Genomic DNA, 14,348 nt, shown 5'->3' with positions numbered 1-14,348 from the left:
GAGCGGTCAGCCGGCCCTGCCGACCCAGGCAGTGAGGGGCTTAGTACCTGGGCCAGCAGCTGCTGTGCTCGACTTCTCGCCGGGCCTTAGCTGCCTCCCCACGGAACAGGGCTCGGGACCTGCAGCCCGCCATGCCTGAGCCTTCCCCCCACCGTGGACTCCCGCGCGGCCCGAGCCTCCCCGAGGAGCGCCACCCCCTGCTCCATGGCGCCCAGTCCCATCGACCACCCAAGGGCTGAGGAGTGCGAGCGCACCGCGTGGGACTGGCAGGCAGCTCCACCTGCGGCCCCCTGCGGGATCCACTGGGTGAAGCCAGCTGGGCTCCTGAGTCTGGTGGGGACTTGGAGAAACTTTATGTCTAGCTAAGGGATTGTAAATACACCAATCAGCACCCTGTATCTAGCTCAGGGTTTGTGAATGTACCAATCGACACTGTGTATCTAGCTACTCTGGTGGGGACTTGGAGAACCTTTACGTCTAGCTAAGAGATTGTAAATACACCAATCCGCACTCTGTATCTAGCTCAAGGTTTGTAAACACACCAATCAGCACCCTGTGTCTAGCTCAGGGTTTGTGAACGCACCAATTAACACTCTGTATCTAGCTAATCTAGTGGGGACGTGGGGAACTTTTGTGTGGACACTCTGTATCCAGCTAATCTAGTGGGGATGTGGAGAACTTTTGTGTCTAGCTCAGGGATTATAAAGGCACCAATCAGCACTCTGTCAAAACGGACCAGTCAGCTCTCTGTAAAACAGACCAGCCTGCTCTCTATAAAATGGACCAATCAGCAGGATGTGGGTGGGGCCAGATAAGAGAATAAAAGCAGGCTGCCCAATACAGCAGTGGCAACCTGCTTGGATCTCCCATCCCCGTGTGGAAGGTTTGTTCTTTTGGGCTTTGCAATGAATCTTGTTGCTGCATGCCTTTTGGGTCCACACTGTCTTTACGAGCTGTAACACTCACCGTGAAAGTCTGCAGCTTTATTTCAGAAACCAGTGAGACCATGAATCCACCGGGAAGAATGAACAAATGCAGAGGTGCTGCCTTAAGAGCTGTAACGCTTATTGCCAAGGTCTGCAGTTTCACTTCTGAAGCCAGTGAGACCACAAACCCACCAGAAAGAACAAACTCCAGACACGCCACCTTTAAGAACTGAAATCCACCGTGAGTGTGCGTGGCTTCATTCTTGAAGTCAGTGAGATCAAGAACCCAGCAATTCCAGACACAATATGCTAGGCCCAAAATCATCTTAAAAAAACCATCTTAAAAGGGGTCACAGTAAAATGTTCATGGTGATCATCTCTCAAGAATGGGATTACTGACTTTTTTTGTGTACTTTTTGTGTTTTCCAAATTTAATGCAATGAACAAGCATTAGTGCAGTAATTTGAAAATAAGCAAGTTCTTCTTTGAATTATATGCATGGTCACTTCTCTTGTCACTGCAGATGAACTGTCTGTGTGGCCATGGCCCATCACTTGTACTCACTGTTCCAACTACAAATAAGGGGGGACTGCAGATGACCACCGAGACACTCAGCAATGTGAATTCTCTGAATGGTTTTATCTGTGTTTTCCTTCTCAGCCTTGCTACTCCAAAGCACTCCCAGCCTCATTCTTGACTATCTGATTTCTGCAGGTTCTTGTCAATATGAATTATGTTTCATGCTGCTGGCTTTCTAAGGATGGAATTTGTGACTCAAGGCCTAAGCTGCCACTGAGCTACTTGCTAAACTTAAGTTGCCATTTTTGAACACCCAGACTCCTAAGAATCAATGATAACCCAAGATGATCAACATTAGTTAACAGCACCAAATAATCCTATGGATTGATGGAGGGTGGGTCGCTGGAGTTTTATGCTTTTCACATACTGGAATTCCAGTAAACATTCTTAAATATGTAAGTTGTGAGGTTATTCAGCAAACAGCCTATGGACAGTCACATGTGGCATTTGTACCTGCTCCACAAGCCACTGTATTTTCCCTAATGGTATGAATGCATTAATACATGAAGAGATTTAACATTTTAGGAGTTGAAGCTAAACTTTTTTTTTTTACATTCATTAGTGCATTGCAACATTCAGCCTACTTTCTATAGGCTATCATGAGCAGAGTTAGTGAGCTTGTTTGTGGAAACTATGTAGGAAAAATAAGGAAACTTTGGAGTTCAAATCTGAAATATTTTGAGATCAACATTGACTTGAGACATAGTGACATAATGCTTGCCAATAATATTTATTCTGGAACTATTACATTACAACAAACATGGGATTCCTTTGTATGGTTAGATTAAATGAGAGATCATTGTTTCACTTTGATTCAGCATTTTCTTATATTCTGAATAGAAATAAAATTTCTGTGCCTGAACTTTGTTCTGACATGTGTTGAGCAGACATCAGTCTTCATATTCACCAGTAATATAAGCCCCAAACAAGTAATATAACTTTAAAATTTTTACCACATGGCTAGGGACATAGCTATAAATATGTAGATACAGATGTGTCTTATTTGATTCCACAAAAGATTTAAGATGACTTGCCAAAATACATACAATAAAAAATGCATAAATTAGAATTTAGATCCTAGGAAAATGTAGAAGACAAAAAGGAGCAGAGGAAAATTGGTCCACGGATAAGCACACCATCGAAGTGCATTCAGTTACTAAATGTGGGTTGCAAATGGCTTCCCTCCAACGCTTCCTGACTCAGTTAAACTCCAAAACCTTTGCCTGACCTGCAAGACCTCTACATAGCCTGTGCTGTCCCCCCAGTCTTCCATCTCATCCCTCACATTCCTACATTCTCTAGTCCACTCCTCCTAGATATGCCAGGCGGGTCCTAAGGTCAGGAGTTCGAGACCAGCCTGACCAATCTGGTGAAACCCCGTCTCTACTAAAAATACAAAAATTAGCTGGGCATGGTGGCGGGCGCCTATAGTCCCAGCTACTCAGGAGGCTGAGACAGGAGAATCGCTTGAACTCAGAGAGCTCAGAGGTTGCAGTGAGCCAAGATCATGCCACTGCACTCCAGCATGGGTGACAGAGCCAGCCTGAAACTCTGCCCTGCGTCCTCCTGAGAGATGACAACGTACTGGCAGCCCTCACAGCCCTCGCTCGCTCTCGGCGCCTCCTTGGCCTTGGTGCCCACTCTGGCTGCACTTGAGGAGCCCTTCAGCCCGCCGCTGCACTGTGGGAGCCCCTTTCTGGGCTGGCCAAGGCCAGAGCCCGCTCCCTCAGCTTGCGGGGAGGAGTGGAGGGAGAAGCACGAGCGGGAACTGGGGCTGCGGGCGCGGCACTTGTGGGCAAGCCCGAGTTCTGGGTGGGCGTGGGCTCAGCGGGCCTGCACTCGGAGCTGACAGCCGGCCCCTCGGCCGCGGGCAGTGAGGGGCTTAGTACCTGGGCCTGCAGCTGCTGTGCTCGACTTCTCTCCAGGCCTTAGCTGCCTCCCCACGGGGCAGGGCTTGGGACCTGCAGCCCGCCATGCCTGAGCCTCCCCCACGCCCTGGGCTTCTGAGCGGCCCAAGCCTCACCAACGAGCGCTGCCCCCTGCTCCATGGCGCCCAGTCCCATCCACCACCCAAGGGCTGAGGAATGCGGGCGCACCGCACAGGACTGGCAGGCAGCTCCACCTGTTGCACCCTATGGGATCCACTGGGTGAAGCCAACTGGGCTCCTGAGTCTGGTGGGGACTTGGAGAACCTTCACCTCTAGCTAAGAGATTGTAAATACACCAATCAGCACTCTGTCTCTAGCTCAAGGTTTGTAAACACACCAATCAGCACCCTGTGTCTAGCTCAGGGTTTGTGAATGCACCAATCGACACTCTGTATCTAGCTACTCTGGTGGGGACTTGGAGAACCTTTGTGTTGATACTTTGTATCTAACTGATCTGATGGGGACGTGGAGAACTTTTACATCTAGTTCAGGGATTGTAAATACACCAATCAGCGCCCTGTCAAAACGGACCAATCAGCTCTCTATAAAACAGACCAATCGGCTCTCTGTAAAATGGACCAATCAGCAGGATGTGGATGGGGCCAGATAAGAGAATAAAAGCAGGCTGCCCGAGCCAGTGGTGGCAAGGCACCAGAGTCTGTTTTCAGGGTGTATAAACCTTGTTCTTTTGCTTTTTGTAATCTTGTTGCTGTTCATTGTTTGGGTCCACAATGTATTTATGAGCTGTAACACTCACTACAAAGATTTTCAGTTTTGTTCTTGAAGCCGGCGAGACCATGAACCCACCAGAACGAAGAAACTCCCAACACATCAGAATGTCAGAAGGAACAAACCCTGGCCACGCCGCCTTTAAGAACCTGCAACACTGCAAGTACCAGCCACGTCGCCTTTAAAAACTGTAATACTTACCGCGAGGGTCTGCAGCTTCATTCTTGAAGTCAGTGAGGCCAAGAGCCCACCAATTCTGGACTGGCTCCCTCCCTGATCTGTGATTCACCTCCTCAGGGGGGCCCTTCTGGCCACCCACCTGAAAGAGCTCACTCCCCCCACCCATCCGCCTGTCATTCTCTCTCTCAGCGTGTTTTGTGTTCCTTCAGAGTGAACGCCATGATAACGTGTCATGACCTGTATCAGCAGTAGCATGTGAATCCTGTGAGGAGGGCCTTTTCCTGTTCTGTAGACTGCTGTGTCCTGAGAGGAGCAAATGGTGAAGTTTGCGTTCTCTGGCTAGGGGCAGTGCAGGTGTCCTGTCTTGTTGGTTGAGGGCGTATCCACGTGCTTTTTTGTTTTTGAGACGGAGTCTCGCTCTGTCTCCCGGGCTGGAGTGCAATGGCGCGATCCTGGCTCACTGCAACCTCCGCCTCCCGGGTTCAAGGAATTCTGTCTCGGCCTCCCAAGTAGCTGGGACTATAGGCGCCGGCCACCATGCCCAGCTAATTTTTGTATTGTTCAGGCTGGTGTCAAACTGCTGACCTCAGGTGATCCGCCTGCCTCAGCCTGCCAAAGTGCTGGGATTACAGGTGTGAGCCACCGCATCCGGCCTCCCCGTGCTTTTAAAAGTAGCAACTGAGCCCTGGGATTGTAGAATGGACATCCTTTAACGTAAAAATTCTTGTCTGAGTCTGATAATCCTCACAACAACATCTGAGGAACATCTAACGACTGTTGGTCATGGGATGAAGAGAATCTGCAACTGAAATTTCCAGTAGACGGGGAGCTGTTCTAATGCATGAACAGCAGAACATCAAGACTCCAACGTCATCTTTCGTAAGGTTGCTCCACGGTGATCTGGGCTGAGAAAATTTCAAGGTAACATTTGCTAATTGTTGGCTATATGCCTATACATATAGACAGTTCACCAACATAGATTTTTAGTGATCCTGCCGGGTAAACTTTGTTCTCAAATAAAATGCGTCCAAGTAACTGATTTTAGAAGTGCATTTACCAACATGATAATTTCAGTATTAGAATAGCCTCTCAAGTCCTGTTTTCTGACAACAGAGTGAAGCCAAGTGTCAGTGAAGTCACTCCTAGTACGTAAAAATGAAACTATATAATAAGCATAGACAGTAATTCTTAGACCACTGGAAAAACTTATATAAACAGGATACAAATGATATTTCAGAAGTTGTGTTTATTTTCTTAAGTACAATAATGGTATTTTGTAATGGAAATGTTCTTGTTTTTAGGCTTTGTATGCTGAAGTTCTCAGTAATGAAGTGTTGTGATGTTAAAAACTGTCTTTCAACTGGCTTAGCAATAAATAAGTAAATAAGTAGGTAAATCTAGGAAGCATATATAGCAAAACGTGAATAATTGTTGTATCTAAGAAAAAGGCTTTAGGCCTTTATTATACTATTCTGTCAACTTTTCTAAATATTTGAAAATTTTCCCAAGAAAAAGTTGGAGAGGGATAATTATATTTTTACTCCTTTTAATAAACATAATCTAAACATGGTTTCAAGAACCTGTTGTCTGCCTTGAGAAACCATTTATTTTTGCTGACGTTCTCACAGTGATATTAAGGCTCAGATACTATTTAAGCATTCGTGGCTATGATTTTTTTTTATGAAGCACATTAAAATTAGTCCCAAACTGGTTATTATTCACTGAGTCAAAAGTCAAGAAAAAGAACCAAAATTAATTAACACTGTGTCTTGTATGTAATACGAGTTCATAGAGCCATGAACTTGTAATATAGCTTCATGGGAGTATCCACAAGGTGATGATGAATGTGGCAGCAGCTGTTTCTAAAGCCTCCTTATTCCTGAGACGCCCTGGCTTATTGCACACCCCTCACCAAAACACACAACAGCCCCTCAGCAAATTAAGTACAGAATATTGCATTTTACACCCAAATGCCCCAAGATAGATATTCGACTAAATTTTAATAGAATCACCTAACATTCTAGCTGAAAAGGACTTTAGTGATCATTTAACTATAGTGCATGTTGGCTGTAAAATCATTAATGCCCTGCAGGGCAGAGATGTTGTCCTGACTGTATTTTCGTGAGTAGTATCACATAACATACAGACTTTCTAGACTGGTACCCAGTCATGATTTTATTCTGTGAGTGAGTGAAAAAGGGACTGAGGTCCTTCAGCCTCATTCAAGGAGTTGTGGAGGGAGTTTTGGGTCGATGTCTACCTCATTTGGTATCTGGTCATATCTATGTGTCCAGGATCTTGTTCATTTTTTGCAGCCTCAATCTGATCACATATTCAGCCACTTAGGACTAGGTAAGCAAGAGCTCTTGGTTCAGAAAACCAAGGCTGAATTCCATTGTCCTTTACCTGATGGAGCAGACAGGCTCCTGGAAAGATATGGTTTGACTAAATTTCTATACATTTATTTGAATGGACATGAATCTGTAGCAGGTGGTATATTTCACCACTTAGCCTCACCCACATAAAGGGGCTTGGATTTGTCCCCAGCAGCATTTCTGAATAGCAAGGATCCATGCTGTTTTGGAGGGAATTGTATGCTGTTTTGGAGGGAATTGTATGCTGTTTTGGAGGGAATTGTATGGTTTGAGCCATTCAAGACAAGTAACATGAGGCCATTGAGATGGGGCTCATCGAGGTGTTTGGGCAGAGATGGGCATACCATCCATAGGCAGTGGGCAGATCGGTGGTCTTGGAGGTCCTGGCCCAATGAGGACAGGACAAGCAGCTTCTCCCTTCCTGCAATGCAGTATCCACAGACATGGTTTGGCTTCCATGAGGTGGTGGTTGGTGTATGCTGGCTACCAGTCGGCTCTCTCCATTCTCAAGTCCCTCCCCACCCACCTCCAAGGCCACCCCTGCCACCATGTTCCCTTCCATACCCTCTCGGTGGCTTTAGGCTCTTCCTTTCCTCTCTTTCCAGGGCAAACTTCTTGTTTCCTCCCTCCTGTGGCCTTTCTATTAGAATCTCGAGAGCATTATTGGGGGATGGGAAACCCTGGCTTATTTCTCTTTGTATTACTGACACAACTTTAATTCTTCTTGAAGGTTAGTCTAAGGAAGTGGGGGAAAATTTACATTGAGATGATGTTTGAAGATATCTTACTACAAGCCAAGAGAACATTAGAGTCCCACGTCACCCTCCTTTCTAAAACAAATAATCACGCCCTGATTCTCTTTTGGCTTTTATGTGTATTTATATGTTCACCCAGGTTTGCTCAATGCAGGTATGGGCATTTCAATGAAAACCTCTATTTTACCCTTCTCTCCTTCTCTCTAGTTGGCCAGAATATTTGCTTCCAAGTGCAGCCCAAATTACTTACCTTAGTTGTCTGCACCTCCCAAGTATTTCAGCTAATTGTCGAATCGCTGCTACTCATTGTCTTGTGACTGTGTATACGTCACCCACGGGGCTTAAATTCTGCCCAAGAAAAAAGGGCTTGGTGAACTGAAACCAGAAAAAAGCTCAAGGCAATGAAACAAATGCCAATGTCTTGGTTCAAGGAGCGACTCTTACAGAATTATGTGCATTCATACCAGTTGTTATGATGAATTGTTCTGTCACTCATCTAGACAGAAAAATAATTGAAGTTCTTTTCCCAGGGGTTCTCTAACTCAAACACTCAAAACGACCTGACCTCAGCCCAGAGCAGAAGTCACAAGACCAAGATTAAAAAAATAAGTAAATACATTTATAAGGAGATATAAACTGCTTTCCGAAAACACCCAATTTGGGTCAATGATTGATGAAGAACTAAGAATAACTGGAACATTTGCTTTTTCTTATTTTTAAAATAATTAAAGTTACTTATAATGCTTATATAGACCTCTGAGCAAGGAGTGGGTGTGTGTGTATGTGTGTGTAAGTTTATGCTTGAAGATCTTTGTTGCTACTCCTACCCCCGTCCCCGTGTATATTCTAGAAACCAGTGCTAGTTCTGATGACCAACTTTGGGCTAAACCACAGCTATACTTTAGAAGATATGCAATTGCAGACTACTCTGCAGATTTTGCTTTTTGTTAATAACTTATTTTAAAGTTCAGCAGACTGGCATCTCTTTTGATGCTGATTATACTCCTTCTAAAACTCCACTCCAAGTTCAGCGTCAGCAAATCCCAGTCTGACAGTAAGAAAGATTGTTTTCTCAGTTTGCCAGTGCGCTGCATTTCAGAGACAGGCTCAACCTCAAAGTCGCTGCTGTGGCAGAGCTCATGCCGCGCCTTTCGGACCACAGTGACAGATGGTTTTGCTTAAAGACAATCCCTCTGAGATAGCTCGTCTACCCAGGCGGCTGTGTGGGCATGCTTCGGGCATGTAGCCAGTGCTCACATGCTATCCACGTATTTCACATCCATAACCACACCCGCATATAGTTTAAGCACTGTCTGGTCTTCAGAGGCCTTTATGTAACTTTGTACTCAATGAAAATAGCTCTTGGTGATTAATTTTGCTGCTTTTGGCCCCTTTCAGGGAAACAGGTTTGACACATAGTCTGTATTTTTCAAAGTGAGAGAAAATGGAATTGAAAAGAGTGTTTTCTAATGAATTGATTCCAATGATGTTGAGTCCAACATTAGAAATGTAATTCCTCCTAGAATGCAACTACACACATACTGCTCAATGGTGTATAATAACTATTCCAAAAAGGATTTGAAGTGGCTTCCAAAAAATGAATGACATTAATAGCTAAGGATGTTGGGGAGAAACTGGGCATAGCCAATGGATTTCACTTGCCTGTGGCTGTGGCTCTTCATTTTCGTTCATGAGGTGTAAGAAATGAGGAAGGGTGACTGACCAGGGGAAAGTGACACCGAATCTGGGAATACCCTCCTTCAAATCAGAGACTTACAGGAAAACAGACAGGCCAGCGCACATTATTCAGGCCATTCTCAAACGTTTAATAACTGTTTCGTATCAATATCAAGTTAAACACATTTTAGTAAGGCGGGTGAACATTTTTGCCCATATCCCATATTATCCTAAATCAGACTCTCCACTGTACAGGAAGCGGACAGCGTCTTCCACCACCGCCTGCTACACAAGGTTTATTCCTTAATAGCCAGACTTGTCCTCTTTTCTTAGCTCTGAGCTGTGAGGCACAGTCAGTGTTTTCAAACAAAAGGCATTTCCAAGAACTCTTCTGTCTGAGGAAGGATGAACACACAGTTATCTTAGTTGGGGATCGTGGGAAGGAGGGAAGCAAAGGTGTGGGGCACTTTGGTATTCTCTCTTCTTAACCCAGTGCCTGGAGGGTATTCTCCCAGGCCGTTCAGTGGAACAACAAAATGGCCGGAAAACAACACTTTTAAAAAGTTTCTTCCCGGGCGCCATGGCTCATGCCTGTAATCCCAGCACTTTGGGAGGACGAGGTGGGTGGATCACAAGGTCAGGAGTTCGAGACCAGCCTGGCTAACATGGTGAAACCCCCTCTCTACTAAAAATACAAAAATTAGCCAGACGTGGTGGCGCATGCCTGTAATCCTAGCTACTCAGGAGGCTGAGGCAGGACAATTGCTTGAACCAGGGAGGTGGAGGTTGCAGTGAGCTGAGATTGCACCACTGCATTCCAGCCTGGGAGACAGAGCAAGACTCTGTCTCAGGAAAAAAAAAAAAAGTTTCTATGACAACATGTTATGAACGAGCACACTTCCTAAGGAAATGAAACTCCTAAATGCATCAGTAACTTTATTGGTGATCTGGAAGTTGTCTTTTTTTTTTCAGTTTGCTAATTATAAATCTAGATGCAAAACCTATGACTATTTACCCAATTAAGCAGTTTTTTTACATTTTTTTCATTTTTTAAAAAATATGTTGATCCAACTGTAACAAAAATATATTCTGTAATTGTAATATATTATTTCCCTGCAAATGTTCCTCTTTATCCACATTTTTCCATCCTTTCACCACTCATTCCTTCAACGTATTTTTATTACCTGGTAGCAAATAGAGTAAGAACAGCATCAATATGAGCAGAGAATTCTTCTATACTCTGACTGTTTCTTAAATAAAGGCCAGGCGCTGTGGCTCACGCCTGTAATCCCAGCACTTTGGGAGGCTGAGGCAGGCTAATCGCCTGCGGTCAGGAGCTCGAGACCAGCCTAGCCAACATGGTGAAACCCTGTCTCTACTAATAATACAAAAATTAGCCGATGTGGTGACAGGCATCTGTAATCCCAGCTACTTGGGAGGCTGAGGCAGGAGAATTGCTTGAACCTGGGAGGCGGAGGTTGCAGTGAGCCAAGATTGCACCACTGCACTCCAGCCTGGGCAACAGAGCGAGACTCCATCTCAAAAAAAAAAAAAAAAAAGATAAGCAAGTACTCTGTGCATTGGGAAGTAACTAAGTAGTCAGGGTTCCTATTATCTTTTTGAAATTTAGATTGGTTAGCCTAAGAGATCATGAATCATCAGGCTCTTGGCGACTGCGGGACGGGAAAGGAAAGATGATATTCTAGAAACTGATCATTTGGTAATCGCTGATAAGTTAACACATCAATATTTAATTCCACCACGTTTTGTTTTCAAAGTAGAAGTTTGTGTAGGTTGGTGCAAAAGTAATTGCGGTTTTTGCCACTAAAATAATGGCAAAAACCGCAATTACTTTTGCACCAACCTAATAGCATCTTGTCGGCAATCACCACTGCATCCCTGACTGAGATCAGTGTGAGCTCTGCACAGTGTCTCCTAACACTCACTAGGTGGCCGTGGTTTCTATCCCTTCTAGAGAATGCTACCTGGAAAATAAGGTTTGGGGTCACACCCAGATATCAGACCATTTGTTACTTTCCCAATTTTCTCACCCTTTTTTTTTTTTTTTTTTGAGACAGTCTTGCTCTGTCGCCCAGGCTGGTGTGCAGTGGCGCCATCTTAGCTCACTGCAACCTCCACCTTCCAGGTTCAAGTGATTCTCATGCCTCAGCCTCCAAAGAAGCTGGGATTACAGGCATGTGCCACCATGCCCGGCTAATTTTTGTATTTTTCATAGAGACAGGGTTTCACCATGTTGGCCAGGCTGGTCTCAAACTCCCAACCTCCGGTGATCCGTCTGCCTCGGCCTCCAAAAGTGCTGGGATTACAACCGTGAGCCACCGCGCCCAGCCTCACCCATTTAAAGGGAAACTTTCTTCATGGCAACGAGCTCACTTACAGATCGAGTTCATAATATTAAAAAACATTTTTTTAGAGATGACATCTCCCTGTGTTGCCCAGACTGGAGTGCAATGGCTATTTCCAGACATGTTGATAGTGCACTGTGGCCTCAAACAATCCTGCCTCCTCAGCCTCCTGAGTAACTGGGACGACAGACTTGCACCACCAAGCCCAGGTGAGTTCGCGATTTGAAAGGCCCTGGTTTTAGACCTTTCTAGTAAATTTTAAATGGCACATTGGATTTCTCACAGCAGATGACTCATGTTCTTATGAAATTCGCTTACACATTTCTTGTGCTGGATTTTAGTCAGAATATAGACTAGAGAGAAAAAATCAAGGACAGAACCCACGGATGTGTAACTTTATGAACAGGAATGTCCCAAACTCCCGATTTCATTCTTCTGATACAAAGAATTACTGTCATGCGGCATACTTCTGCTGTAGGAATTGCCGCTGGAATATACTAATCATTTTAAGCAGTGAAGAGCACTGTATCTGCAAGGCAAGTACAGATACGGAAACACAATCAAGTCTAACAATAGATTGAGAGGAACCATGCCTAACCACAAGGGATAAAGATGAAAACCACCATTTCATTCTTTCTCCTCCTTTTGACTTTATTGCTGCAGCTCAGTTTGCGTCTTGAGCACCCTGGTCGCCCCGCAGCCAGGCGGGGTTCATTTGCATGTGTCTTCCCAGGTCTTCCCCCTTCAGCCTCTGCAAAGCCAGCCAGGCGGAGAGGGGGCAGAGGCGTCCTTGGAGGGGAGCAATTCGGAAGCAGCCACATCTTTTCTTTAAGGAAAAGGGAGGTCTCAAGATTACTTTCTTTCTATTTTTCATCACTTCTCTAATATATGCACACTGTATTTGCATAACATCTATTTGCACTGGGAGCCCATCCCTGGCTTCCTGAAAGATACAGGAGGGCATTTGAATATATATTTTATTCCCTGTGATGTCTGAGAGTTGAGCCTCTAATCTCATTACCAGCTTGTGTGCTTCCAGTGAGTTATTCTATGGTCTTTAGAATTGTACCTCCAATTTGTAAGCCTAGCTAACAATTACATTTTCATCGTGGAAAGATGTTAAATAAAAGATTGCTTTCGGTGAGAATTAAATCAAAGATCTCAGCACGTGCAGCTCCCGACCCCCAACCTCGCTTCTCTGCTCACTTAATAGAGGTTGGCAACATAAAACTCCCTTTCTCTAGAACATCGTCTTCACACAGAAAGTCCTGCAGAAACTATGTTAAAAACACAGCATTGTCTAGCCTTATTCACTAAATGCTCCAACTTGACCACCTCAAAAAAATAATAATTTCCAGGCTTGGAGAGAATGTTTCTATTGAAGGACCAGCCTAGTGAAATGACATGGGATCCCAGGCTGGTGGGATTTATGAAGACATTGTCCATCCCTAAAAGAACAGGAAAACATACAGGTAGGTAGTTTCACAAAATGTAATAATTTCACTAAGACAGGTCAAAGACAGCCAAAATCACTCTTCAGAACCATTCTCAGCCTCTCTTTGGGTTCTCAGTTTATGTTTAGCTGCTTTGAGTTTGAATGCTTTGCCTAGATGATTTAACTTAATCCTTATGGCAATCTGAGGACATTGATTTTTTAAAGCCCCATTATACAGACAAGGAACCTGAGGTCAGTAACTTTCCAAGGTCACATAATAGGAGACACATCTGAGAGAAGTAATTGGGTCTACTGCATTGCATCTTCAAGCCTCGCCTAATGCTTCGTTCATCTCTTTTGGCTCTTCCTGTCTTTACCCCAGCTTTCCAAGCTCTTCCAGGGCAGGACTACGTTCAGATCTGGCCTCCTTCTACCTAGCCAGTTCCTTCCCCTGCCAGCAAACATGCTATTCCGGCTTCTTTCTGCCCCTAGGACCTGCTTTCTAAAAATATGGGTGTTTCCCACACCAGGTTCATCATCAGAATCATCTGGAGTGCTTATTAAAAATAGAGGGGCCTGGCCGGGCGCAGTGGCTCACACCTGTAATCCCAGCACTTTGGGAGGCCGAGGTGGGTGGATCACTGGAGGTCAGGAGTTCAAGACCAGCCTAGCCAACAGGATGAAACCCCGTCTCTACTAAAAATACAAAAATTAGCTGGGCGTGGTGGCACATGCCTGTAATCCCAGCTACTGGGGAGGCTGAGTCAGAAGAATTGCTTGAACCTGAGAGGCGGAGGTTGCAGCGAACCAAGAGCGCGTCATTATACTCCAGCCTGGGTGAAGAAGCGAGACTCTGTCTCAAAAAAAAAAAACAAAAAAAAAAAACAACAAAAAGTAGAGGGGCCTGGCATTTCTCTTGGATACTCTGTTTCATGGGTTTGGGTGGGAACCCGAAGTCTCTGTTTAACAAGTTACTGTGTGATTCTGATAATCGAGTTAACGAAAAGATGCTGTTTCCCAAGTGTTTGGCCTATGAACCTCTTTCACGCAATGTATAATATGAAAAGTCTCCTTTAAAATAAAAAAAAATTATTTTACATGCCATTGAGCACACCTTATCTTAATGTTAGTATCTTATTTTAGATCAGTATATTAAAGGATGTCTTACAAAGTGTTTCTAATGTAATGTTAATGACGATCATAATTTGATGCATTCTCACTTTTCTCATTTGAGTGGCTTGTGCTATTTAACATACTTTAATTTTTATATGAGTGTGAGTCTGAATAACAAACAGAGGAAGATTCTCCAAAGGCAATGAGTTTATTTAGGAATGAGCATCACAGTGCTGAATATGTGTGCCATGATAAACTATGGGCATATTCAGGGAGGCACGGGAA

The sequence above is a fragment of the Symphalangus syndactylus genome, chromosome 23 (genome assembly GCF_028878055.3).
Source record: "Symphalangus syndactylus isolate Jambi chromosome 23, NHGRI_mSymSyn1-v2.1_pri, whole genome shotgun sequence".
Classification (NCBI taxonomy): Eukaryota; Metazoa; Chordata; class Mammalia; order Primates; family Hylobatidae; genus Symphalangus; species Symphalangus syndactylus.
This window is presented reverse-complemented; position numbering follows the sequence as displayed.